This window comes from Gavialis gangeticus, unplaced genomic scaffold (genome assembly GCF_001723915.1).
Source record: "Gavialis gangeticus isolate Ggan-Ray unplaced genomic scaffold, GavGan_comp1, whole genome shotgun sequence".
Classification (NCBI taxonomy): Eukaryota; Metazoa; Chordata; order Crocodylia; family Gavialidae; genus Gavialis; species Gavialis gangeticus.
Genome location: NW_017729022.1, coordinates 117287656 through 117315452, shown reverse-complemented (window position 1 = coordinate 117315452; position 27797 = coordinate 117287656). Strand labels below are relative to the sequence as shown.

The window sequence follows — 27797 nt, the reverse complement described above, 5'->3', positions numbered from 1 at the left end:
GCAAGGTTTTCAGTTGAAAAACCCTTCATCAGGCTAAGGAAGCACCTGCTGCTGGTGAGCTGTGGGCTGTGCAGGGGCATGTGGGCCCTGCAGGGTGGGGGCTGCGGCCCTGCAGAGGGGAGTGGGGAGTTAGGGCCCTGCGGGGTGGGGCAGTCCATGTTGTGTGGGGGGCACCCCTCCTGAGCAGTTCCCTCCACACAGTTCTCCCACACCTACCTACCCCATGCCTCCCCACATCCCTCCACATCCACCCACACACCCACCTGCATCTCCCCACACCCATTTCCCACCTCCATCCTGCAAACTCCAAATCCCCCCGGCATGCACCCCTTGTGCCCAGCTGCTAGATAGGATGAGACGTCCTTGTTAGTGAAGGGGTCAGGGGGACCTCTAATTGTTCTCTGATAAGAAAAGCAAACATCAAAACATCTAGATATTTAGAATTTATTTTACTATGATGATAGAGACACTGGTAGGCTTCCAGATTACTTTAACATTGTAAATATATTAATAAAACATTACCCAACTGCTCGCTTGCTCTCTCTCTCTTTAATTGTGGAAGAACATGGATTTTGGGGTATTTTAAAGAGTGAATTTGGGATTTTTTTTATCAGAGTTTTTGCAGTTTTTAAATAGGGAACACCAGAATTTCTGCTAGTGAGGCAAGTGGCAGGACCCAGGCAGAGGAGCCTTCTCACGGATGGCACCTGGGACCTAGCTGGAGGTGGCTGACCTTCTGGCGACTTGGGACAGTTCAAAGCAGGCCACTACACTGAGAACATCATCCAGGTGATAGCTGTCCAGATGGCAGGGCGGCAGCACACATGGCAGTAGTGTCATATAAAGGCCAGCTGTGCAGCCACAGCCTGCTGGCAGCTGGCCCAGAAGTGCAGATGCCTCTGCTACGGCCATGAAGTCCCCATCCAGGTCTGGGAGGCCCGCAGCCTTGGAGCCACATGCTGTTGCAGGTGGCAGCAGGTCATAGCCAGGCAGCAGCCCCTACTGCTAGACTGCTTCAGTGGGTAGAGGGTGCAGGAAACTGTCAGTTAGGGCTGCTTCAGCAGTTCAGCTGGCACAAGGGGGTAGTGTCCACAGATATCATTTGGCCGGGCCCCAGAAGCTCTTGTCTATTTGTCCATTCAAAATTGCCATGGACTCTTAAGGCCCACCCGGTAAACTAGTAGCCCCACTATATGGGAGCTAATGGATGAATGGAACAACTGATTTTGTGGGACAAGTAAGGGAAAAAAACAGGATAGGAATGACGTGGGGGTCAAAGGGTCCAAAAGTGAAAGTAAGTGCCCTGGAGGGGGAAACCGAGCAGAGCCCTCTGGGCCATACCCACCAGTTCTCAAAGGCATCCAAGGAGCCGGTGGACACCGCCCACTGATGCTGTGCCCAGAAACGTGGGTGGACAAGTGAGAGGAAAGTGGCCCTGTAGTCTCCAGGCACCTTCCCAGCCAGAGCCGCCTTCCTGGTCAAATACAGGGCCCACTTGGCCAGGGCCAGAAGGAGGTTGACCAAGAGGTCCTGGGACTTGGTGGGGCTGCAGATGGGATAACCAACAACAAAACGGTGGGGAGTGAAATTCAACCAGAACCTCAGGAGGAGGTTCTGGAGGTGGAGGTGGAGGGGCTGCAGCCTGGCACACTCGAGGGTCATGTGTGCCAGGGTCTCCCTCTGCCCACAGAAGGGGCAGGAGACCAGGGTGTCTGTGACCTCAGAAGCTCTTGAGAGCAAGTAGCCCTCAGCTGCTTGCCAGGGCAGGTTTTTATATTGCTAGGGCCAGCACAGGGCAGGTTTTTATACTGCTGGGGCCAGCACAGGTGCTGGCCTCAGGCTCAAACTCCCCCTAGCTCAGATCTGGGAGGAGCTGGGCAGGGTTATTTTGCCCAAGTGGCACAACCTGCCCCATAGCAAAGTGCATGTCCAGGCACGTACACTGATGCAAAAATCCCCGGCTCAAATTTTGCTGCTCCTATTTGAGCTGCTGCAAGTGCACATGTTTGCATGTTTGGATGTGCCCTAAGTGTGCATCAGCTCATCCACTCCTGTCTCACAGTAAGTGAAGCTAAACCACAGTGATTTACTTCTAAATGAAGCAGGTGGTAAAACATTGAGGTTTAGCTTCTAATTATGGTGAAACAAGAAGACATAGGAAACAGTTACAGCAGATTCAGTGTAATGTATTGTAATCTCCCTCCTTTTTCAGTGGGCATTATTTTGCCTGTCCACACCTGGAGAACCATTAATTTGTCCAACAGGACTCAGTTATCTATAAACCATCCCTGAGACGAGTTTCCTGACTTGACTGTTTCCAGCAGGGGTATTCCATAGTCTCTTGGCAGATGTATCCTTTTGACATATACTGTTTACTTTGAAAAGGATCCTGCATTTTCCCTGCATTTGTTAGCTCAGGAACTAAATTAAACTGTCTGTAAAATCATTCCTCTTCTATTTGAGTGTCTTTTTGGGGCTGCAAGGATGTGTCGGATAAAATTGCCTACAAATAAATGTAAATTAGAATGTCCCCTTGCCTGATGCATAACTGTTATCGCTATTCTTTCTTTAGTTTGCCATCTGCACCTAAAACTACTAATTCACTTCAGCTTTTCTTACGATCCAAGGCCTTACTTTACCAACCACTTGTCTAGTATGATTCTTTCATCATCCTTTATAACTGGGGTGACAAACATAAAGCCCAGGAGCCAGATACAGCCCATGGAGGTAGGTCATTGAGCCTGCAAGGCTTTTTGTGATCGAGAAGACCCACCTCAGTGCAGAAATTCAGTGCTGGGGCAAGTGGTGGTGGTGTTAACCTCTGTGGCTGCCTATTGCTGTGTTAGCAGCCCCAGCATCCAGAGGGTTAATGCTGCTGAATTCCTGCTATAGGATCCCTTTTAGGGATGCAGTTCTGTAGCAGTGGAGCAAGTAGTGGTGGCTTGTATCCCCTGTTGCTGGCAGCTGTGGGGGTTTATGTCACTATCACTTGCCTTACTGCTGAATTTTCAGATTTGGCCCACAAGGGCAAATGAGTTTCACACCCCTGTTTTATAATATGTAGGCACAGATGATAGAGGTATGGACCGCTATGGTATAGATAAGCTAACACAATTTAAAGCAAAACTCCGTCTGCAGTACTGTCATCTTTTTCACCTCTCCATGTTAAACGTTGCTAGAGCACACATGAAATTTCTATCTGGGTGTTGATTTTTTTGTTTGTTTGTTTTGTGGAGCCCTTATTGCAGTAAGTCTCTTTTATCTCTTTGTGAGGCGATCAAAGTGTATCTTATATTTTCCTCTGAAGATGGGTAATGTCTGGGCTTGATGCACTGTCTGGTGAGCTGGAACTACAAAAGTGCTAGAGGAAAATGTCTTTCCTTGTAACCAGATAAAGCACTGGTATTGGCCAACTTCAGGGTTCTTGTCATGAATCATGGAGAAAGTGCCTCCTAAGAAGCCAGTGTTTGGTCCATTTGTTTGTCTGCAAAACATAAGCTGTTAATAAAGACCAGGATCTTGAAGTGAGTGGAAGGCGATACAGCCAACAGAACACTGATGTAATGCATTCCGTTAAGCTTGTGTTATTTATTAGCTGAGACATTGCATGTTGAGCTAGATAGAAGGTCCCCGGGGCCCAGGCATAGCGGATCTCAGTAGCTGAATCTGGAGGTGATGAGTGCTTGGGAAGATGTATTAGACAGTGTTGGCTAGAGATGGAGGAAGAAATTTTCCTTGACAGTAAAGAAAATGTCTGAGTGTTCAAAAGTGCCAGCAAGTCCAAAAAGACCTTGAGATGTCACCATCCTAAAGTGACTGAAGAACTGGCTCTTGCTGGGGAGGGCAAAACCATTACTTGGAATAGTTGATCAAAAGCTCTCCTCTTCAAATGAGCATACTTTGTCTTGCTCACATTGGTGTTTAACCAACTGTTCCACATCTAGGTGCTAACTTTTCCTGGACACTTGAACAGGCAGACACTTAACATGCTTTTGATCTGAAGATGCAGCAGAGCTAAGGGCTGTCTGTATTGGTGATATCCAGATCTCGAACATTTCATAGTTTCTGAAAGGGTTTTAAAATAAAAGTTGAGACTGATGCAGAATTGAGCCTTGTGGGACTCTACAGAAGAGAGGCTTCAGAGGGGAAGAGCACCTGCCTTGCTTTTAACTGTTTGAGACTTTTTTGTTGAGAGGTGGAAGAGAAGCCAACTCAGTGGTTTGCACCTCCCACAAGGCCAGTTTGTGGAGAGTCATTGTTACCTAAACATTAAGGGTGGCAGAATCTCTGTACAGATCTAAGAGCGCTGACATAATGATGCTTGCCTCTTCCTAAAGGAACTTTATCCATCAGCATGAGCTATATCCTGGACTGATGCCCAACTAGAAGGAGCCTGGGATACCTAAGGGGGTTAGGTACTATTGAAGATAATTCATCACTACATTCTCTGTCACCTTGTCTGAGAAAGTCAGTTTAGAGCAGTGATTCCTAACCAGGTTGTGGTGGCACCCAGGTGTGCCTTGAAATCTTTTCAAGGGTGCTGTGAGTTGCCATGCAAAGTTAGTGCTGTTAGGTATGCAAACATGGTTCACAAAATAAACTTGGAGATTTCAAAGAGGAATCCATAATGCTAAAAGCATTCTGCCCTCTTGCAGTCTTCCTGCATTTTTTGCAACAGAAGAATTGCTTTTATTTTTCTCTAGGCAAAAAATGAGTGAAAACTGAGAGCTAGCATTTTCTGTGGGGCTCCTTGAGTCTATTGAGGGGTGCCTTGACTCAAAAAAGGTTGAGAACCACTGGGCTACAGAGAGACAGCTGTGACTGTTAAATCACTTATGCTGAAGAGTGTTTCCTGAATGCCACTTAGCTTCCATGGTGAGGTCTCAGGAGAGGTTCCCTCTACTATAGGCCTGGCCATTCCTGCCTGTATGTATGGCCTGTATGTTGTCTTCCTAAAATTATAAGACCCTACGAAGGATGCTTTCTATTATATGGCTTTAGTTTGTAGCCCCATGGTAAAATCTGTGGAGGGGATCCTTAATTCTAGGAGCTTAGATGGCTGCTAATTACGGTAGCTATCCCTTTGGGAACCCTGGGAGTGTGTCTAAATGTAGCCTCGGGTGGTCCTTGTGCTGTAAGGTATCTTTAAATGATATCCTCCACCCTAAGACCTAAATGGCCCTCTTTATTCTAGTGTCCTAAAGTGTTTGTCTCCCACTGGAAGGCCCCGTGGAAAGTTTTAGGGTGAGTGGGAGCAGCTTACTTGTGAAGGGACGCAGGTTGATTGCAGTCTGTAAATGACTCAGTTCTGTTTCTTGGCTTTCACTAAAAGCGATTTGCATGGGGTGGCACGCAGAGGTGTACCTGGGGAGCAGTGCAGCATGGGGCTTTGTTAATGGGTGGGCTGCCAGGGGTGGCAGCTGGGCTGGCTGCTGTTTTTGTGTCCCCCTCTGCTCAGTGCCTGAGGCTGGTGCTCTGGTTGTCCCCCTCTTCAATTATGCTACTAGCAGAATATATTCCCTTCAGTGTTTCATGAATTGCTGGCTGTGGGATTAGGTCACGTTCAGGAATGAGGCACTGGTTGTTCCTCTCTTTGCTTAGTGTTAGATTCTGCAGGCCTGATGGCACATAGAAGAATATAGTTGATTTTTTTCACAAAGGAAGCTGAAGACTGCTCATCCTTTGTGCTGTGGAGCTAGAGCCTGGGTGAGGATGGTCTTTAATCAAGACATCCAAGCAAGGGGTCCCTAATCTGAATTCTTCACTACAACTGGGATCTAGCCTCTGCTGGTTGAAGAGGAGTAATGACCTAGTTTTGCTTTTTTGTGCTGATAATCCTATTACCACAGTTCAGTAGCATATGTGCCGTCTTTTGCAAGTCTCAGTCACTCCTGCCTACTGACTCTTTCTTTTGCCAAGTGACTACTAACTTCATTAACTACAAATCTGCAGTCTTCTTCTTCTTTTTAAGGTTTTTTGTCTTTTTTTTTTTAGTGCAATCACATTTTTCTCCAGTTTGTCCAAGTTTGCTCTATATTTAGACTGCTCTTTGGCTGATCTCTGCCATTACTTCTGTGTAGCAAGCTCTTTGTGGCAGCATTTTTTTAAGCAGTGACATAGCATGGCAACATCCACGCTCCGTAGTGGTGGTCCTAGGGTATGTGCTTGCATATCCTTGGCATGATAGCAGTGGGGTAATGGTTAATCCTATCCTCCCACGGCAGTAGTCCCTCCCAGTTTTTTGTGTCAACCCCAGGTTCTCCCCACTCTCTGCTCCCAGCTGGCAGTTAAGTAAATCATTGCCTGGTCACTAGACCCAAAACGGCTCCCCTGTGGGACCACTGTAGATACTCTTCTTACTTGACACTGAACCATTAATAGCTACTTCTTTCGAACTGTTATTCGTGTTATAGTACTTCTGCTTACTCCACACTTCTCTAGCTACCTGATGAGAGTGCTCCGCAGAACTCTGTCGTAAGCCAAAGAAAAGTTGAGCTATATCGTGCCATGTCCATGCATCTCGAGAGGACTCATCCAAAATGTCACCTAAGCCCTTTTTTGTTTTATTTTCTTTTGACACTTAATTGTTCCTATTTAATTTTCTCTGTGCATATATTTATCTTCTGCTCTGTCCACATTTTTATTGATGAATTACACCTACAATCTGCAGCACTGTTCACAAAAAAAGAAAACGAAGGAAATACAGATTTTTGTCCATGTCATTTCCTTATGAATAGGTCCCTGCAGGATAATAAAAGGCTTTAGTATTTTGGCTTTATTTCAACTACATTTTAAACCCAGTGTTGGCTGCAACTGTAGACCTCACATATACAGTATAAGGTCTCTCTTGTTTTCAGTGTCTGTGGAAGTTGAGTATCTTTTTTTAGGAGGGTTCTGTATTATGTTACATATTTCTAACTGCTGGTTCGAATTTCTAAGGCAAGCTTTTTCTGATTTCAAGCTAAAGTTTGGGTTTCTACCCTCGCTGCCCCTCCCTTTCCAAACCTACTGGCTGTAATATGTAGCCCAGTATTCTAGAGGATTTGGTAACAGGCAAGCTACATTCCTCCCATTCTTTTCTCACAGGAAAATATCTGTAAATATCTCTGTGTAACATTTCATCCTCTGCTAGGTTTCCTGTCACTCTCACAAACATTAGTGCCCCCTTTATTTTCACTGTTGGTAGACTTCTAGGAACAGCCAGCCATGTATAGCGTGATGATGGATTTGTTTCATTTGGGTCGAAGAGTGTGTGTTAAATGTGCTTTACTCCATGGTCGCTTTTAAAGCCGAGCCTTATGGTTTTATCACAGCTGGTGTCAGTGGAGATCATCATTTTATTTTTCATCTTTAAAATTTTAAAAATAAAATCTGATCAGTGGAAACCTTGGCTTTTGGTTTAAAGTTTTGAGTGCTTAGTGGTTTTGGTTCATTAGAATAAATTAAAGCACACGGTGCACTTTGAAACCTCTAGTGTTTGCTTTTTGGGTTCAAATCTACATCTGTTTAAGTCTGTAGCAAAAATGCCATTGTTTTTAATTGGATTCATAGTTTCATAGATGCTGCGGGCTGGAAGGGACCTTACAGATCATTGGGTCTTTCTCCCCTGCACTTGAGCAGGAAAGAGTGCTGAAGATAGCCAGGGTGGGTGACTGTACCTACCTCAGGATATCACTTAATTTTTACAGTGCTAAATCTCTCTTCTTTTGTCTAAAAAAAAAAAATTGTCCAGTTGAATCTAAACATGAAATATGGTCAGTATTATTAGAAAATATTTAAGTTAATGGTGTGATCATAAGAATAAATTTAATTAGATTTTTCCTCCTGAGTCTTCTCTGATAAAGTCCATATTTATTCAGTTCCTTGCAGTCCATGTTTTCAAGCTTACTCCACACAGTTTCTTTCTGGTTCAGATTGTCTGGAATATGGGGCTATATCAATTAGTTTATCTCAAACCCAAAGTTTCAAACTTTAGTGCTTAAAGGTAGACAGCTGGCTTTATAATTCATCCCTTAGAGCAGCGGTTCTGAACCGGGGCGGTATGTGAAGCCTCATCAGGGGGTACGCGAGATATATTTCATACGTTGTCTAACACAGGTTGAAGGGCCTAAAAAATTAATTTCCCATTGAAAGGGGGTACGTGAAGTCTCACTCTGAGACCAAGGGGTACGTTGACTGAAAAAGGTCCAGAACCACTGCTTTAGAGTTTATTTCAATGAGAGTTGCAGATGAGTGGCTTTTTTAGAAACTGAACTTAAACATGTGCCGTGGTGCCTAGCTTTACGCAAACAAGTTTGAAAATGTTCGCCTTAACTGTAGTTTTGCCAGTAAAAAAAAATTCTGACCTTCATAGTTTTCTTCATTACATGATTTGATTTTTGTCACTTTTTAAAAGGTGAAACACAGATAATTTCTGCAAGTAAATGTAGCTACTACACTCTTACCATTTTATGTCACACTGGTTAATTTTCTAAAATCAGGCAACTGTAATTGCAAAGAAATAAATTATCTTGGTAGATCTTGAAGAGTAAAATCAGCTTGTACCCATGAGCTTCTATTTTAAAGAGTTTTGATTCTTTGGGCCACGTTCTGAAAGTATTTTACCAAGTTAAACATGTACCCTACTTCAAACCGGGTCCTTCACATGTATATAAATCATGAGACCCCCATACAATCAAAAATGCTTTTGGGATTCTTCTCCCTTCCCTCAGGTGATGATTGTCTATTGTGTCTTCACCGGACATAGGACAGTAGGACTAGAAGCGATCGTCTGGGCTAATTACTCTTGTCCTGGTAATTGCAGGCAACTATGTAGCAGATGTTAGGTCCAAGTGGGTCCATAGAAACATCCACTCTGGTCTTTCATATGTGCCATGATTACAAATCACTTTCTAATATGCCATGACAAACTAGCATGGCTAGCACGCAAAACCAAAGGTCTCAAAAACTACCATATGCCTTAGGAAGAGGAAAGGAGCACCACCACTGCCTTTGGCCCTGGCAATGGCAGGGCATTTATTAGGATGATCATGGCATATTTTACCTAGAAAGTGGACAATACTATATCAGAGGGTGACCCCCTCCTTCCCTTCCACCAGTGGTCCCTGACTTGTGGGAAGTTTCTTTCCTTCCCCCAAGTCTGGTAACCATTACCATTCCTCTAAAGCAGGAGTGGGCAATTATTTTAGTTGGAGGGCCACTTAGTGTGTTTTGGTGAGCTGTCGAGGGCTGCAAGAGTAGCCCCGTCACTAGTCAGGTGCCCTGCCCCCTGGTCACCATCTTGGGACCAGAGTCCCACCCCTATCCCCTGACCTTTGCCACTGGAAGTCCCTTCCGTTGCCCCCAGTAGTACTTCTTTGGGAGGGAGGGGTTGCCATCTTGGAACCAGGAAAAAAACAAATCGTATATTAAAAGTCAAACATCTGCTATAACATATTTTAATTTTATTTCAGACAATATTTCTGGTCATGATTTGTGTTTGTGTACTGTAGATAGAGATGATTGCATAATAGCTCAAAAATAAAGTCTTATTCTTGTATACTGTGTGTGGGAGTTGGGAGGGTGTGTAGTGGGGTGTGTGGGAGGTTTGTGAGGGGGTGTGGCTCTGTGTGTCAGGGGGTATAGGGTATGTTGTGGGGTGTGTGTCTATGTGGAGGGGTTGTGGGGGCAGGGTGTGGGTATGTGGAGTTTGTGAGGTATGGGGGGGTATGGAGACCCCTGCCACCAGCCGGCAGGGACCCTCGGGGTGCTCATGACCTGTGCAGGTGCTGCTGCCTGTTGATGCGCAGCTCCAGCCAGTTCCAGGAACTGCACATGGCATCAAGGAGTGGAGCCAGGCTGGTCTGCCTCTATCACACGGGGCTTCAGGGAACTCCTGGCACTCTCACGCCACTGGGGAAGCCCTGAGTGATGGAGTTGGCTGCCTTCCCCAGTCCCTGCTGCCATGAACAGTTGCTGGGACTCCGTCCCTACCTGATGCGCTGCAGCAGGGACAGCAATAGGAGCTGGTGGAGGCCAGGGATGGTGAGAAGGTCCCCCAGCGACTGCACCAATGGCAGCCGCAGCCCCTCCTGGAAGCTGTGTATGCTGGCTGGGATGGGCCCTTCTGCACGCGAGGGTGGGAGCAAGGTGTGTGGGCTAGGTGGGGTACAATTAATTGGTGGGCACCTGTGGCCCGGATGAAATTGCCTGGCAGGCCGGATCCAGCCCATAGGCTGTATTTTGTCCACCCCTGCTCTAAAGCGTCTCTGCTACCACAAGATCAACAAATGCCAGTCTAGGTCAGCAAAGCATGGAATGAAATTCTGGCCCTCTGAAATCAAGAGGGCCAGGATTTCATTCTTAAACTCTAAGCTAGCACCATCCTCTTAGACTCCTGGTTCACACTGTGTTGTCTGTTGGTTTAGACACAAAACTCCTCCAGGCAGCACCTTCTGTAGCACAGTGGTCACTGTTGGCTCCTAAAGGACAAAATACTTGCTGGTTATGTCTTGGATTCCTTGACTATTAAAATGACTATCAGATGCTAGAAACTAGACAGCACCTAACAATGTGACTGAATTACCAAGTTACATGACTCTTAGGCCTGAGCATGATACTTCATCTTTTAATTGCTGTGTATGTGGTTTTGACTCAGTTCCACTAATAAATAAAGCTATTTGTTGCCTAGACCTTTAGAAAGCAAGAAATCCTTTTCTGTAAACTCATGGACCATTTATTAAGTCAGAATCACCCTGGCCCCTAATGACTTTTCTATATCATGTATTTAATATTCATAGGGTAAAATGGATAAACAGGAGTGGGATATTGGTCTCCTTCCTTTCTTCCAGGGCAGCATTCATGCCACTGAGCCACCTTCCCTCTGGCTTGCTCTCCTCCTCCTTCTGCCTTCACTTCTCCTCTTTCTGGCCTCACCTTATCTTTCCCTTTTGGCTGTTCAGTGTGCCATCTCCAAGAGGAGGGCTAGAAGGTGTTTTGGGTAATGCCCATCCCATGACCCAGTTCTTAGAGCATTGGCTGATAAGCAGGAGATGTTGATTCAAATTTTCTCTGGGTGAAGGGGCTCTAGAGCTTGGGTCTCCTGCTCTCTGGGCAAGTTGCCACTAGACTATTGGGCTGAAAGGTTTAAGGACCTTCCTTCTTTGGCATCAGTCATCTGCTAAGGACAGTTTTTTTCTGGCTAAAGTTTCAGGTCTTGTTTGGCCACACATGCTTGCCCAGATGTTTCTATTCTGCCTGGGATCCTAAGTGGCCAGAGTGGAGCCCTCTGGGCAGTACAGTACCAAGAAAGGCTGTGCAGAGCAAGTGTAGCTACATAGAATCCAAAACGTGTGTAAGTGCCACAAATTGTAGTTACTGTTAGTTTCACTTTGGTTTGTGACGGGGACATAGGATTTAGTCTTTTATTTTTAAATCGAAGTTGGGTCTGCTTTAATTGTATGGTCCCAAGAGCTGGGGCTTTTAGATAAGACAGATATTGCAAGTCCTGGGATAAAATCCTGAGAGCAGGCAGCAGTAGCTGGTTGGTGGTCCGTTTGGGGCTAACCAGATCTTATATTTTATTGTGATGTTTTATATTGATTTTAATCTCACAATGCCAACCAATAGAGTTATTATAAATGTACTAAATAAATCATCAGCTGGTTAGTCTGTATTACAATCTTGGTTCAAGACTTGATAGTTTTGTGATTCACATTAACATGCAGAATATCCAGCAGTGTGTGATTTATGCTGAAGGTGCTGTAACACAGAATAAATGTAAGACTTTTATTTTGAACTGCCATGTCCATATATTAAAATGATTATAGGGTGCTGACTCTGCAGCACCATTTAATAAAATGAATGAGGGAATATTAGTTAGGTCTTTTGTTCAGGAAACATCTATACACTTTTTTTTTAAGAAGAAAGAACTGCGTAAGAAGATGAGATGCTGTCAAGTGATAGATCACAACAGAAGAATTGGGAGTGGCTGTCAGTAGCAATTGCATTGTTTTTGCGTACTTTTAATTAAGTGTACCTACGTACGTGATGAAGCAACCAAAAGGAATATTGATTGGTTAAATTCTTCACTATTACCTTTTAGTGTCTGGCAATCTAAGACCATGAATAGCTACCCAGCCTGAAATAACAGGCAGCAAAATCTGCTAGAGTCAGTTATGCTCAGTCTCAAAATTTTCTTTGTTGGGGAAGAAAACATTATTATTTAGAGTATAGCAGCACTGCTGGAGATCAGTCGCCAACAGTGCCAGTTACCATGCATACACATAGCAAGGGTGATTAGCATGGGAGTGACAGCTGCAAGGCAAAGCTGTATCCAGGTGTTTTCATGCAGCAGTATCCACACTAGTGCCACACTCACCCATGAGTGACCTTGGGACTTCTGGATGCACAGCCCATGGTTTTTTGGGCCACATGAAACTGAGCCATTCTGGTGAATTGTGGGAGAATGGTTCTTCCGGGTATATAGTTGGAGAGGAGCAGAAATCCTGTGAAAGCACTGGAGGGCAGTCAGCACTGGAGTGGTTTAGCTTTCATTCTCACTGCAAAGTGGGTGGGTTGCCAGCCTGAATGTAGCTAGCACTTAGTTTTAACTTGACACCCAGGATAGACCTGCTGGCCCAGACATAAAACACTACTAAAATAAGAGACGTTTTTATGTGTTGCATGCTGAGAGCTGGGTTAGGGGCAACACCTCAATAGAAGCCCAAGTCATCATGTGTTCCTGCATATGCACCCAGCAAAAAGGGTATGTTCGGGAAAATTCCATATTGCAGCTGCTCATAAGGATGAGGCAGGGGGTGAAGGGAATGAGTATGGGGTTTGTATGAGAATCCTGCTCCCACAGAGGTAGCTTACCCTGGGACACATGGGACAGAGGAGCTGTGGCTTCAGTCCAGCGAGAGGGACTGATGGAGGTGATGATCTGTTCAGGGTTGGTTTGAGGTATGCACAGGAAAGGTAGAAGTGGGCCGCTACATCCCTTCCCCCCAACTCCCCTGCCCTTCCACTTTTTTGGCAACTCCTAGAGTAGTTGTTCTCAACCTTTATAGTCTGAAGTCACCCCTTGTTAGACTTGTGCACCCCTCAGAAAATTCCAGCACTTAATTTTCATTCCTTTTTTGTCTATGGAAAAATAACAGAGCAGTTCTTCTGCTGGAAAGAACTCAGACCACAACAGGTCAGAATGGTTCTGAAAATGTAGATTTCAATATGAAGTCTCTGGGTTTATCTTCTGAATCATACAGGTGCTTGCACACCTCACAGTGCCAATATTGCATGTCACCCCACAGCACCCTTTAAAGGATCTTGCAGGATCCCAGGGTGATGTGGAACCCTTATTAAGTATCACTGTCCTCCCTAGAAGGCAACCCTTCAAAAGCTGGTTTGGGGCATGCACAGGGAAGGGTGGCCATGGTTTGCTACAGCTTTCCTCACCTCCCCATCTGTTCTCTGCTGTGGTGATGTGGTGGACCCCAAGCCCTAACATGTCCCAAGACAATTTGGTATGTGCAGGCAGGTACTACCATGCATGCTTGTCCTTTTTTCCCTACCTAGATTTGCAGGCTCTCACTGGCATCTCAGGGCTTCCCTTCGAGTCACCAGTACTTAATTTCAATTACCTGGTATTTTTCCTTCTGCAGCTTTGGTGTACAAATCTTATTATACTATAAGAGTTCCTTCCTGGGGGGAAAAACCATGTCATACACCAGAATGCACAGTGACTTTGCAATGAAGATAAGCCACTTGAGAGAGTTCTTGCACCAAAGAGCTTACAGTGCAAGCAGACAAGGCAGACAAAGAGAAGAACTATTTTCCAGGCACGGAAACGATATCCAGAGATATTTGGCAACCTGTCGCAGGTCACCTATTTAGTTTGTGGCAGAATGAGTAGAAACCATGAACTCATGAGTCCCAGGCCAAGTATGGCAGTAAGAAGCCTGGCCTTCCTCTTCAGTCACTGCTGCAGATCAATGTGTTTTCTAATAAAACTTACTATGCCTATGTAGTGCCTGTATCTTGTTTAGTTGGTATCCACAATAAGGAGCTGCACCTTACATGCATCTAGTGGAGCATATTTCTAGCATGGAGATGTTACATCTTGGAGAAACTGCCCTGGTAACTCAGATATGGCATGATAGGACCTTCTGTACCCCAGCTATCCTAACTTCTAATAGGGAGATTTTGTTTTGGGAGCCAAGTGCAGTGTCAGCAGAAAGCCATGAACTGCATCAGCCATCAGCCTGGCCTCTCCCCACAACCTACAGATTTGAGAATTGGTGTTATCTTTTTTAGAGGAGAAATGCAAAAGAGGGGGAAAGCTGAACCTCCAATATCAGTAATGTATAGTAAATAATGGCAACATGGTATTGGGTTAAAGACACCTCTGTCAGCCACCCTCTCCATATTCAGAGGATGCCAGCTATATTAGCCAAAGAGATGCTTATATTCTTGGAAACTGTAAAAGGTAAATGGGCACTTGCCAGTGCTAGCATATATTCCATTTAACGTTTCACCTTCCATTCTCTCCTACTTATCCACAAGTTTTTCCTCATTTGTTGCATTCTATAAATTGTAAACATTGGTTTTTAAACAAATTGTTTCTTTTTCAGCTGTGAAAATACAGGGATTTTGATATCAACAGATGTGCCACTGCCCTCTTAATCCAGCTGTGCAGAAAACGTTTTCCAGTCAACAGTAGCAACTGTAAAAGGTATGAATCCATACCTCTTCATTTGATTTCTGTTAAGTGTGAAAACATGAAAGCTATCAAAGAATTGTGTTAATTTCTTCATAGATATTTTTGTTCTCTTTCCTTTTTTTTCTTTAAAACCATTAGTGCTGTTTACAAAGATTGGTCGATGCTATACTAGATGTGATGTACAGAGAGAAAAATCATGTTTGTACACATTTTTCATGTTTTACAAGGTATAATGGTTTGGGAATTTTTTTCATGTTTTCTCATTTTCTTTTATCATTAGAATTCAGATCTTGTCTACCTCACAAGATTCCTTTAGTAGTTAGAGTAAGATATGAGAACTCCCAGTCTCTGCTGGAATCACCCCAAAAATAACTTCTAGCGGGACAGAAAAAACCCCCAAACTTTAAATTTTAGGTTGTTTGGGTGTTTAAAAAAATGATGCACACTTAAAATCACAAACCTTATTTTACAAGACAAATTTATTTAAATCACCAATTTTAATCATAATTTACATCAGCAAGCAGGAAACCTTCCTTTAAATAATCAATTTTAGTCATTTACATTTTGACTTGCTTTATAATAGGAAGGTAGGTTGATTTTTAATAACTGGCATAATTTAACACCTCTTTACTAATCAGGAGTATACTTTGTATCTTTGCACATTTATTCAAGTAATTATGACTTAAAATATGTTTTTAAGACCCTTCATTTTTCCAATTTTAACGTGTTAGAAAGTGGTGAATCACATTTCTTATTTACTAGATAATGTATTCTTCTGGTCGTGATTTTGTCAAGCTGTATTTGGATGAACATGTAGAATTCTGTTACGGTTGCACAAATTGTTTTTCATATTTGTTAAACAGAAATGTGGTCTGTTAGTTAAATAAAGCCTTAAACATATTGGACAGAAGAAAAAAGTAAGTTTAGCCACATGTTTTGTATTTTAAACAGGAAGAATTCTCTGTAGATAGTTAACTGAATCGATTGTTTCTAGTCACCCGGTGTTTTAAGATTTTCGATATAACAGATTTCATCCTTTACTTTAGGGGTCGGCAACCCATGGCCACGGGCTGGATCTGGCCCACAAAGTGGTTTTGATACTATGGGTTGTAGCAGCATGGGGAATCAACAGCACACAGCTGAGCCTTATGTGTCCTTCTCAGCCCTGCACTGGACTGCTGATCCCCTTCCAGTAACCCACTCTGAAGCCCTCCTTGCTCTCTCACCCCCTACAGCATGTGCTGCTTACTGTCACCACTGGATTTACCCTTCCACACTGTTGCTGGGCATGGGAGTTGGTGATGCATGAAGCATGTGGCACAGGTGGTGGCACGTGGTAGAAGGCAGCTTGGGCACTGTGGCAGTGGGGTGCGGAGTAGGGAATGGCACTTCATGGTAGGCAAGCTGCTGAAAGATGGCAGGGAATGGCATCTGTGGCAGCCTGCTGCTCATCAAAGTTGCCAGCCCTTTCTCCACCACAAAGCTTTATTCATATAGGGGAGAGAAAAACAAGTTTTCCTTCTCTTGTAAGTCTCACTTGATTTGTTAGCTTTGAATGAACTAGTCATCAGGCTGAATTAATTAAAGAAACTGAAATGTAAAACATATTCTTTCTGCATCTGCAAAAAAGGTCACTGTTGCCTTAAGCTGGTTTAGGACTTCAGCAGACTGTGAGTCTGGGTGCTCTGGCAGTGACTTCCACCAGTTCTCTGGTTTGGCTTCCTTTAAAATGGTGGCAGCAAACCTGTAGTGCTAGAATAGCTTTTATTTAGGTTGAATGATTTTAATGGAGTATAAATTTAGACCTGGAAATGATGACAACTTATGTTTAAATTTTAATTTTTAATAGGTACATTTTAAAAAGAAAAATGTATATATTTTAAATTACACATTTTAAAAATTAAAAGTCCTGGTTTAGCTGCTTTTATTCTCCCTGTTTGTCTATTCCTTTCTATCTGTCATAAAGACACAGAAATAAAAGCAGTACTTTAAAAAAAAATGTGCAGCTCATCTTTGAAATTAGGGGCGTTAACTTCAGGAGTTCCTGTTCAATTTTATGTTGCTCTAACTTCGTAACTTCTGCATTTTCTGTCTTTAAAAAATAATGAGCTGTCCAGTCTTAACTGCTGAATCAATGTAGTTTTTTGATGTAATGTATTCACAAGAGCCTGCAGTTGTGTGAATTTCTGCACATCCAAATATAGAGATGTTGAAGTAGACTCCTTAGCAATTCTTTTAGCCCTACCTAGATGGCATTTTCCTGTCAGGGGCTTGCAACTAGAATGGTAAGGACACACGGAGCAGCAGCCTCTGCATTCCTGCCTTCCAGCAGAATCCCATAAAGAGGTGTCTGCCTGTAATTCAAAACGCTAAGAGGTTCCAGGCTAAAGCAGTGGAAGGTCCCACTTCTGGCATTTGTGCAGCAGCTGCCTGGGCACTTTGCCATGCATCAGCGGTGCTATAGATTCCCTCTCCATCCTGTCCTCGTTCCCTTCCTCCCTGCTATTTCAGATGCTTTCACAGAACTGAGCTGCGTGAACTTTCCACAGGAAGGGAAAGCGGTGTCATTCACTTTGGAAGCTTGCCAGATTTATTTTTTTTAGTTCCTGTGTTACTGAAACACATTAGTCTCTCTTCTCCCAGTCTTCTCTCTGACCCTTCTTATGGACTTGATGATGTTTTAAACCTTTTATGGCCAAGGTTAGCGAATGTCCTTTCACTCTGTGCTATGTTATCGGTAATCAGGTTATAGTCAGTCTCTTTCCAAATCAAGACCATAAAAGGACTAGCAGTTGTGATCCATCTGAATTACAAACCCCTGAGCCAATGCTTCCTTATCAAAGTTTTCCCAGCCACAGAAATCAACGTTTCTAAACTTGGGACTCTCAGTAATTTAAAATAGCTTTCCACCTGCAGATGTTTTAAATGATGGCTGGGATGGCATTATTAGCTGCCTCCTTCACTTTCTCAGAAGCTATAACCAGAAGCTTATATACCATCTGTCTGTCTTCTTAAAGAAAATTGAAATAAAGATAAAAGTCTTGTTGGCACTAAAGAAACTTAGAGAACTATTTCATTGAAGCAGCTGTATCTGATGGGTGTTTTGTGAACAGGGAAAAATTGCCTCTCATTTTCTAACAAAACCCTTATATCACCTTGATTGTGAAAATATTGTGAGAAAGATGAAGACTGTTTAGATGAGAATCTGATGGACTGATCTGTTATACATATTAATATACATTGAGATGAGACCATTACTAAAGCGTGTTTTGGTTTGTTTAAACTATGCCTCACATATTCCTCTACTGTTTTAATGACTGTGCCCTAAAGTAAGAAACCACTGTGGCCAAACAGATGTGATGTTAATGTTCAAGAGCACTGTAAATCTAAAATTAAAGGACAGAAGGGACTTTCTGGGTCACCTGGTTCAGACCTCTTCATGAGATGAGATTTCATTTACAAAACTTGTGACAGTTTATCTGATTTCCTCTTAAGGGATACAGCACGACACTTTATTCCAGTGCCTAAATCCCTCTTCACAGTGCTTCTTTTAGACCTCTCCCTGCACTCCTTGCTCCATTGCCATTAAGGAAAAATATTCTTGGAGGATGAGACGGTTCCTGTGATAATCAGTAATGAGCTATAATAGCTTTCCTATATCATTATCGTTGGTTTGCATCCAGCCCAGGCTGGTAGCGTCGGAAAGTTATTGCCATCTGATAGCTTTCTGATGGCTCGTGAGAAATGAACTTCGATCTAGATCTTAGTGGACAGGGTCATATAGGACAATATATGAAACTCCTATTGCTTATTCTGTTATTGGCAGCCTTTGCTCTGTGAATAGGCCCTGGAGATGTAACTAACTTTTGATTTATGTTCCCTCTAATTTTGTTGCCTTTGTGCAGAGCAAATGACTGCCTGAACTGCTAGTTAAAATCTAAAGCCTGGTCTAAATAGATTATGTGGTAGGCTGATATCAGCTTCACACTGATTCAGTAGGTTAAAATGATATAAATTCCTAGTGTGGAGGTAGTTTTACTGATATTATGGGAATAAACTGCACTAATACTGCACACAAAATATAACGTTAAAAGAACATTAAGGTTGTAAAGTCAAGCAAGCATGGCACAGGTAGGAAACACAAACATTAAAATTGCTTCTGCAACCTTAATTGGGCCTCCATGTGCAGATACATTGTGATAATTTCTAATGACTGTATTGCATGCTATTTTTCTGTGACCACTGCTGTCTCATTCCATGCACAGGAAGGATGGTGTTCAAGTAGTGAATAACTTTTCCACATTTTGGTTTTTCCCCTCATAGTCCAGTGTGCAGCCCCATGCCTTATTTTACTATCCTATTTAAACTCTGCTATGGAGTCTAAGCTAGTAATTCCCTCAGGCTTTTGGTGGTGTTCATCAGTCACTACAGTATCAGAGCGCATCGGAGACGTTACTGCATTTATTTTTGCAACACCCTTGTAGGAGGAGGAGGGTGTTATGTGATCTCCTTTTGTGCATGGGGAACTAAAGAATAGTTTTGGATGCCCAATTTGAGATGCCTGATTTTTTTTTTCAGAGTATTTAGCATTATACAGCAGTCTGGTTCAAAGCACAGCTCCCCATTAATTTCAGTTGCAAGTGCTCAGACCTTCTGAAAATCAAACTTCAGACTCTCAGCTTGGGCAGCAAGAAAATGAGAAACACTGTTAGTAAGCTCCCATGGAAAGTTCATTTTTCAGCAGCTTGCCCAGCATCACACAGGAACATTGTGGTGAAAACAGAAATAGAATCCAGTAATGCAGGGTATTGTTCAGCTGCTGTGTCCCATAGACTGTCCTTCTTATTTCTGCAAGCCCTTGCCTTGTACACTACATATTTTCCAGCTTCTGTAGCAAATGAGGGGTCCTACAGATAAGAGTCCTTCATCACACAGTTGTGATTCATCTCCAGAGGAGGTCCAGTCTGTGCATCAAACTAGTAATTTCCAATGCCATCCCCCCCGATATTCTATCATGTTACATCATATTGTTCTTATGGGTCATTAGCAGTGTTGGAACCTTTACATCCACTACATAGATTTTTGGCACTTGTGCTCATCCTCTGTGTAAGCCATTGCTAAAGGGGAACAGGCCATGTCACTATTGATTTTCATAGATGTTTTCTGGCAGGAGAGAATGGTGAGACTCGGGGATGGATGCTCAGGTTCACTCCAGGCTGTACAAGGGAACGTGCTTAGCTTCTTCTTCCCTCTTCTCCAGTACTTGACCCCTTCTGCCTCTTCCTCTCCAGCCTGCTCCATTCCTATTTCTTTTCAAGCTGAGACTCGCTGTCCTGGTTCTCTGCTTCTCAACTAATCAGTCCCAGTCTCCCTGCCCCAGGGTTTTTATCATTAATCCTAATGGCTGTAGGTGTCACAGTCCCTCTGTGAGGTTGGGAGGTGGTGTCTTCTCAGTTCTATGGAGGAGGAAGAGACAAGAACAATGAGGATAACCTTGTGCAATTTTTTGCATACACCCCAGCCAATAATATAATTTAAAAGAATGGAGAGGTGCTCATGGGAAACACTCACCAGCAAAAAACCTTAAAAGTCCAGTGAAACATCCTGCTTCTTAACCTCATATTGTATTAACTGCTTGAAAATTTCACTGCTCCAGAAAGGTCTTGCATGCCTATGCCATGTCCAAAATAACCTGGCACACACACTACAACTCAAAACCTTCAACTATTCCCTCCACATTTTTATATTAAACAAATCAATTAGTCAAATTTAGGATATCCACAAAGAATTGTCTTGTGACCTTTGCCCCCAAACCCTTTGTCTGGCCTTGCACGTAAAGTTGTGACTGTGGCAGACAATAGTTCCATATTTCAGGTGGAACATAGATAATTATTTCACGGGCCTTCTTGGCTCTGACTATCCAAAAACATTTTGGAAAGTACAGATTGAGAAATATGTTCAGCAGCCTCTGAAATACAGCCCCCTCTGTGATGGAGTGCACATTATAAATGGAGGCAGTTTTAATGACTACTGATGTTGTGCTCTTGAGCCTCTTTTTAAGGATGGAACAACGCTTGCTTTCCTTCAGGTCTCTGGATCTTGTGTGTTCTTTGACTTCTCAAAAGTGACAGAAAATGCCTCTGTTGGTTCCCTCTCCTGCCTTCTTGAGAATGTTAGCTAAATGCCATCTGTGTCTGCTGACCTACAAAGAGTGGTTTGCTTGTTTGTTTTTTAACTAGATGTCCTTTTGCCATCCTGTTATTACTTTTGGGGTGGTTTGCCAAGATCAGTGCTAATATTCACTTTCTCTGCTTATTACCCTCTTCTCAGACCCCTATCCATATTCAATGACTATTGCTGAGGCTTGTCTATACTAGGACAGGAGCAGGTCCTGGGGAGGAAGGGGCTGAGTGTGCTCCACTCACTCATGTCCACAGGCATGCTCCTGTCCTGGAAGTTTGCCCTCAATCTCCAGTCTGGCTGAGACTGACTGCTGGGAAATAAGCCAAGACTAGCCTCGCTTATAAAATTGCAGGTTTGGAGCATGTCAGCAGTTATGGATGTGAGCTCAGCCCTGTCCTTCCCTGGCTCCACCACTGCTGTAATATAAGTAAGCCCACTCTGGCCCAGAGTAATTTCTTGATCAATGTTCTCATTTAACAGTCATTTTGGTCTGTTTATAGACTTTCTTCCTAGATGTATAGTGGACAAAAAATCTTCTAACTATGTGTGTGTGATTCTGTGTCCTTTTACCCAGTTTGGTTTGTCCAGGTTTGTTCACTAGTGGATATAATGTGGAAGGTTAAAAAAAATGAATTATGGTTGGTGAAAGACAAAATTATCATGTTAATGGCATGGAGATTAGAAAACTGACAGTAATAGAAGATCCATTATCCTTTTTGAGGGCCCAGACAGTTAGAGGGCAGCATTTGTCACTCGTATACATATAAATGTGAAGGCCCAACAGTAATGTGGGGCAGAGTGGTAGAGGGAAGGCGAGGAGCCAGAAATAAGGTCGCTTGTACCTGAGCTCGTCCTGGCCTGTCTGTGATTCTGGCTTCCTAACTTTACAATGTGTTAATTTAGTATTCTGTGCTGAACATGCAGGGGTGTTTTTGTAATAAATTTTGGGGCTCATTTTCTAATGACTGTGGTTCCCATGTTGGCATCTAATTGACAATCCCAAAGATCTCAGTTGAGGATGGTGCCCCTTGAGAACACAGAGATATTTGAGCAAAATGGAGCTACCATATGCAGAGCACTTTCAAAACTCTTTGTTACAAAGCATTTGGTGGAAGCTGTTGGGTCCAGAAAGTCTGTCCCTTTAAGTCTGTGAAACAGCAGCTCTTTTGCCAGAGACCTTTCTCAAGTGCTCCTGGAGTCTCTCTGACACAGCTTTTCTGCCCTGTCTCTCTTGACATTTCTTTTGACTATTTATATATGCTGAGCCTTTCTGTCTAAGGCTCTGATGTGCTTTCCAGCCTTCCTTATAAAACTTCAACGTGTCTGACAGTCTCCTTTCCTCTTTTAGACCTAGGCACTCGTTGACTTTCGCTGTAGCTTCCCATTGGTATCTCGGGATGCAGCGCTCTGTGCACTCTAATATGCTTGGGCTTATGCTTTCTATTTGAGCCAGGCTCTCTGTCATGTGATAGTTACATTCTGCATTCTTACATTGGTAACAAGATGCTTTCTGCATAACCTGCTTCCCTACATCCCTTCAGGGTCAAGCTTCCAGTAACACACTCTCTCTGTTGCCATAGACGGAGTTGCAGAGCACCTGTCAAGGGTGGGAGAGTGGGGAGGGGAAGATACTGAGTGTGCTTGGGTTGTGAAATATGGCAGGTCAGAGGGGCCTGTTGGTTGTGCAGTGTAACTGCAGGGAGTTCTTGGGTTTTATATCTGCTTCGAGAGCGTTTCCCTTGTAAATGGATAGAGAGAAGGGAGGGGGGAATCTCAGATGCCTTAAGCATACTAAAAATAGGAATAGTTGCCCAAATGTCTGTGTTTTCCTTAATTCCCTTCTGTGCTCTTGCTTGTAAATAACCTATAGCTCATGCTTCTTTAGACTTCTCTGGTTCTACCGATGTTCACTCAGACTGGAGGAGCATAAGGTGGGCTTACCACCTTTTTTGCCCATATGAACGAACATATTCTCAAGAACAGCAAAGTGTCACTCTAAATGAACCTTTCATTTGGAATAGTTTTCAGCAAATCTGCCATTAGAAACCCTTCTCTGTCTCTCTCGCTCTCTGCCTCTCTTTCCCTTCCCTCTCTCCCTGAACCAAATGTTTTGGGGATTGATTTTTAAAATCCAGTTTACTAACTGAGTCTGAGGATTCCAGAAGAAATGGACCTTTTATGAAGGATGGACCTCAGTTAAAGTACAGGACTGGTGAGAGATCTAAATGCATCTCCTTGTCCTGCTAGTCTCAGTTTGGCACCTGTAAAATGAAGATACCAGTGCACTTTTCTCCCACTCTTCGTGTCTGTTTATACTGCAAGTGCAGGAGAGTCTTTTGTTATGTGAATGTAGAGGGCCAATGATTTGAGTGCTAGCTGGAATATGAGATACTTGGGTTCAGCTTCCTGTTCCTACCACAGGCTTCCTTAGTAACCTTGGGAAAGTCACGTGGGCAAATCTCCTGGCCACATGACACAATCCAGTGCTGTGCAGAGATGTCTGAGCAACCTGGCTTGGGCACTGGAAGCAGCATAGAGGCATTAGCACAGCACTCTGCCCAGACTAATCGGCCTGGCTGTGAGGATCAGAGTAAATTAGCCCAGGTGTAAAGCTGCACTAATATAGCTAGACTGTTCAGGCATCCAAAGGCAGAGGCAGATGCAACATTTGAGAAGTTTCCAAGTGTAACAGACTTGGAAACATTTAAAAAAGTAACATCGCCAGCCCCCAGACACAAACTGCCCCTGTGGCACATCCTAGCTGGAGTTCTTCAACATTGTGGTGACTGGCTGCAGCAGCATACTCTCCAGTTAGTCTCAGCGGGCACTCACCTGCCACTCACCTCTGCTGTCCCTGGGCATCCTTCTGCTGGCAGACCTGGTAGAGCAAAGACCTTTCCCTCTTCCTGTGCTTTGGGAACTGGAAAAGAACATGGGGATTGGGGGCTGGATAGCTAGAAAGCTGGCTGCTGCTACAGTAGTGCAGGTCTGGGTGTCTGGGGGTGTCACTTTTGGTTGTGTAGAGTACCCTGAGTATTGGGAGCCTCAGCACTCTGGCAGCTACTGGCAGTGATGCTCCCTGCACTTGTGGAGGCGGCAACAGCAGGGAGAAGAGACCACCCAGCTCTGGTGGTGGTGGGAGAGCAGAGGTGGAGTCACAGGAGCATGCCTACTGACAGCCCGCTTTGCCTTCCCCCCTCTGTGTGTGCGTGACGGGGCGAGGGGACAGTGGAGAGCTGTGGAGGACCCAGGAGTCTCCTGCCATGTTCTGTACACATGTAAGAAGGAACAAAACACTTCAGAACAGTACCTGATTCAAACAGGTACTATTTAGAGCACTTCAGCTATTATTAGAGTGCTTCAAAGGGCATGTATATTTGCAGGGCTTGCTCTTTGAAGTGCTTTGAAAGGCAACTTCTCTCTGAACTCCAAGGTATCTCGTTCAGAGCTAGCCCTGTTGTCAGGTGCCTCTTAAGTATTGCAGTGGCCCTTGTCTTTGTTGCGTGTTGTAGGCTACTCTTGATATTTCTGGTTCTATGCTTTGTGGTTGTGTATGAGGGTTTGAAGTGGCAGTTTTGGTTGCCTGTGAATGCAGGGGGTTGGACTTAATGTCCTAGTCCCTATTTTCCTACCTGGGCATTAGTCAGCCAGCGTGTGCGTAATTGCTGAGCCATGCGATAGTGTCCTCAGTGGCCATGTACAGTTGCTGTAATCACGTCTGAACTTAGCCAGTGGGCAGTCATTGACAATACGGGATAGTGTGTGTTTTGCCACAGCTACAGACTGGATTGTTACGAAGAGCCCAGCGATGGAGGTTGGCTGCACAGAACTTGCCCTGTCCGGAGCCTATTCAGCAAGTCCCACTGACAGCATGGCAGTTTAAAGCCAGATGGGCAGTCTGTAGGATCTGTGATAATGAACTTATTTGGTGGTAATATCAACCTCCATTCCTCACACCAGAGGGTCTCGCTGTGCAGTCCTAGTGTGGCTAGTTTGGATCACAGTGGGTGTCATGATGGTAGACACGCAGCAGCTGGATTTAAGAGATTGTTGTACAGTGACAGGCTTGGATTGGCATAGATCTTTTCCAGTAGCTGGCTAGTTGCAACTTCCCATCAGATACAAGGGAGAACAGTGTTGCTCAGGACTGGGAGCCATGGTAGAGGGGTCGGTTAAAGAGTACTTGAGATAATTGATCCAGGCATTGTGCAGTGTAGACATCACCTTAGTGCATTTGCACATCAGTCCTCATCTCTACGATTTATTTACTCCCCTTCTACAGAGGTGTTGAGAAAAGAAATATATTAGTATGTGTGGTCAGTAGATAAGTGCAGTCACTTATACAGTGAGGCACTGGTCTTACTTGGAAACTCTGTGTGCTACTTTAATGTAATAACTATATTGGGTACTTTTTCTCTATTACTCTGGATCTGATTTTACAGCTTCGTTGACTCTATTGGGATTCTCAACTTCTATTTTACGCTATGTTAGCTCTCAGTTTTTCTTGTTATTGAGTTGAAATTTTCAGTTTGAATTTCCTTTCATTACTCAGGTGCTAACCTGCTAATATTTCCTTTCCTGTTGCAAAACAAGCACAACCTTTTGTGCTGTAGTTGTTCTTGCTGCATAGGCGTTTGCCTTCGCTTTTAAGATATTGCAAATTTAACAAGTAATTTTTGTGGGCTGAAAATGGTGCATTAGGTTTTATTTTGTCTCCAAGGTGCAAGGCAAATGGTTTGATTATAAAATTCCACCTTTTGATAACTCTGAATAGGGTGTGTGATAAACAAATGTGGGCTTTAACTGAAGAATAAATATTGCTATAGGACATCTCACAAGAAATAAATCACTAAGAAAAATCTCTCTGGGGCTGTTCATTTTTTTAAGCCTACTGTCCCTGCTAGCAGCAGGCAGTAAAATATTGTAAATCCATCATTGTGTGTGAATATACTCTGTAATCTGAATGTAGCAAGAACATGAATATATAAGGACAACATCTACATTTTAAAATAATGCACAACAGGTATGTAACACTGGACCAGGATTATTTTCATTAGATTCCAGAGTGTTCATAGCAGAATGTGCTGATGCTTAGGTTGACTTTATTTTTTCTCTCTGTGAATAAATTGTGCAGAAGAGTACCTGTAGTAAATTAGGAATGTGTGTGTATGCACACGTACACACCCTGCACTAAGATTACAGAGAATTCTAGGTGAGAGTTACATTTGCTTAGCTGTGATTTTGACTTTGCAATTGAAGGGGGAAAAAACTAGGCTTTAAAAAGGGTCAAGATTAATTTAAATACAACATGCTATCCTTTGCTCAAACAAGCAGAGATTGCCTACAGTGGACACAGTCCAAACTGCCTTTGCTAGTAATTGTAATAGGGGCTCTGCTACATGGTCAAATTAAAGCTGGATAGAAACCAACTACATAGTTGTTACACATTTTCAGGCACTAACTTTATAGCTCGCTGGCTTTTTTTTATACTGGATAATCATTTTTATCATGTGATAATTACTTTGCAGGTATGGCTACTCTAAATTTATTGCATGATTAACCAGTTAATTGCATAATATACATTACATATAGCAGCGGGCTAGGAGTCCTAAACCATGAGTGTGCTTGCAAACAGGTCTCTTAGTCCTTATTCTTCCTCCTGCTCATTAGCAGGGATATGGGTTTTCCATTTCCCATGGAAAAATGGGAGGGAAAAAGGCATTTTCCCTTTTAACTGAAAAAACGCTGATGTCTCATTTTAAAGGAGAAATGTGGATTTTCCATTTTTGCAAAGAGCTGTCTGCATGCTGTTCCAGCCTGCAAGGGGTTGGGGGAATGGGAGAAGGGTGGTCAGGCAGGGGGCACCATGTGCATGTGCACACTCACACATACGTGTGGCCATCAGGCAGCCTGGAGAGCAGCTCTAGCAGGTAAATCTGGCAGGGGGGATTGAGACCCCCCCATAGGGAGGAAGGGAAGGAGGGATTTGGGTAGCACTGAGACTAGGGCTGCTACTGCTGCCCAGCTTGGGTGGTGCATGGAGCTTGGGGCTCAGGGGCAGAATAGACAGCTGCAGGCCCGGGTGGGGGGGGCCTGGCTGCCTGCCTGCCACTGTGCGTACTCCCAGGGGAGAGAGGGGGGAGCACGTGCCCCCCAGATTTGTGTGTGCGGGGGGTGGATGTGCATTGCCCACTGTGGGCTCAGGCTTGCTGCCCTGCTACCCTCTCCCCAGGGCCTCCACAGCACAGGGGGCAGGACTTGGTTCAGCAGGACAGCTTGGGACCAGGCAGGGATGCTCCTTGCTGCTGCGAGCTCCATTCTGCCCTGGCAAAGCACCCTGTGCCTGCCTGCCTGGCAGCAGCGAGGGCAGCAGCACGGAGTTGTGCCCCTTACTGCTGGCAAGCAAGCGGGGGGCACCTCACCAGGGCGACATGGGGCTCCTAGTGGTGGCACTGAGCTTCCCCACCTAGCCCTGCTCTGCCCCACTGCACCAGATCCTGCCCGCTGGCCTGCAGTGGCCTTGGAGGAGGGCAGCAGGGTGGGGAGTCCCGAGCCCACAGGAGGCAGCCTGCCCCTGACCCCCCCCTCACATGGGCAGCAGCTGGGGCTTGGGTGCTGCTGCAGGGGCCAGGGGGCTGCCAACCTGGGTCCTAGCCCCATAGCCCTGTCCACTGGGGGCCCCTTCAGCAGGGCTGGGGAGGCCAGGGGGCTGTAGGTGGGGGGTGAGGGGCAGCATCAGGGCTGGTGGGTTGTGACTTGGGAGTGAGAGGCCTGGACCTGCATTCTGGTGGGCAAAGGGGACAGGGGGAGCTCTGACTTTCCATAATAAGAAACCCAAAATCAAATACCAAAATGTATAGGTATTTATCATTTATTTTATCATAGTTTCATAGTTTCATAGATTTAGGGTCGGAAG

General features: G+C 44.2%; 1 protein-coding gene across 2 annotated transcripts in view; it reads left to right on the top strand.

Annotated features, from left to right (window-relative positions):
- Positions 1–27797, top strand: part of TSPAN9 (tetraspanin 9) — a 304081-nt gene that overhangs the window by 59313 nt on the left and 216971 nt on the right. For both annotated transcript variants that reach the window (XM_019516029.1, XM_019516030.1), the window contains one exon: positions 14610–14710. The gene's annotated coding sequence lies outside the window, so the exon portion shown is untranslated. The remainder of the gene's footprint in view (positions 1–14609; positions 14711–27797) is intronic.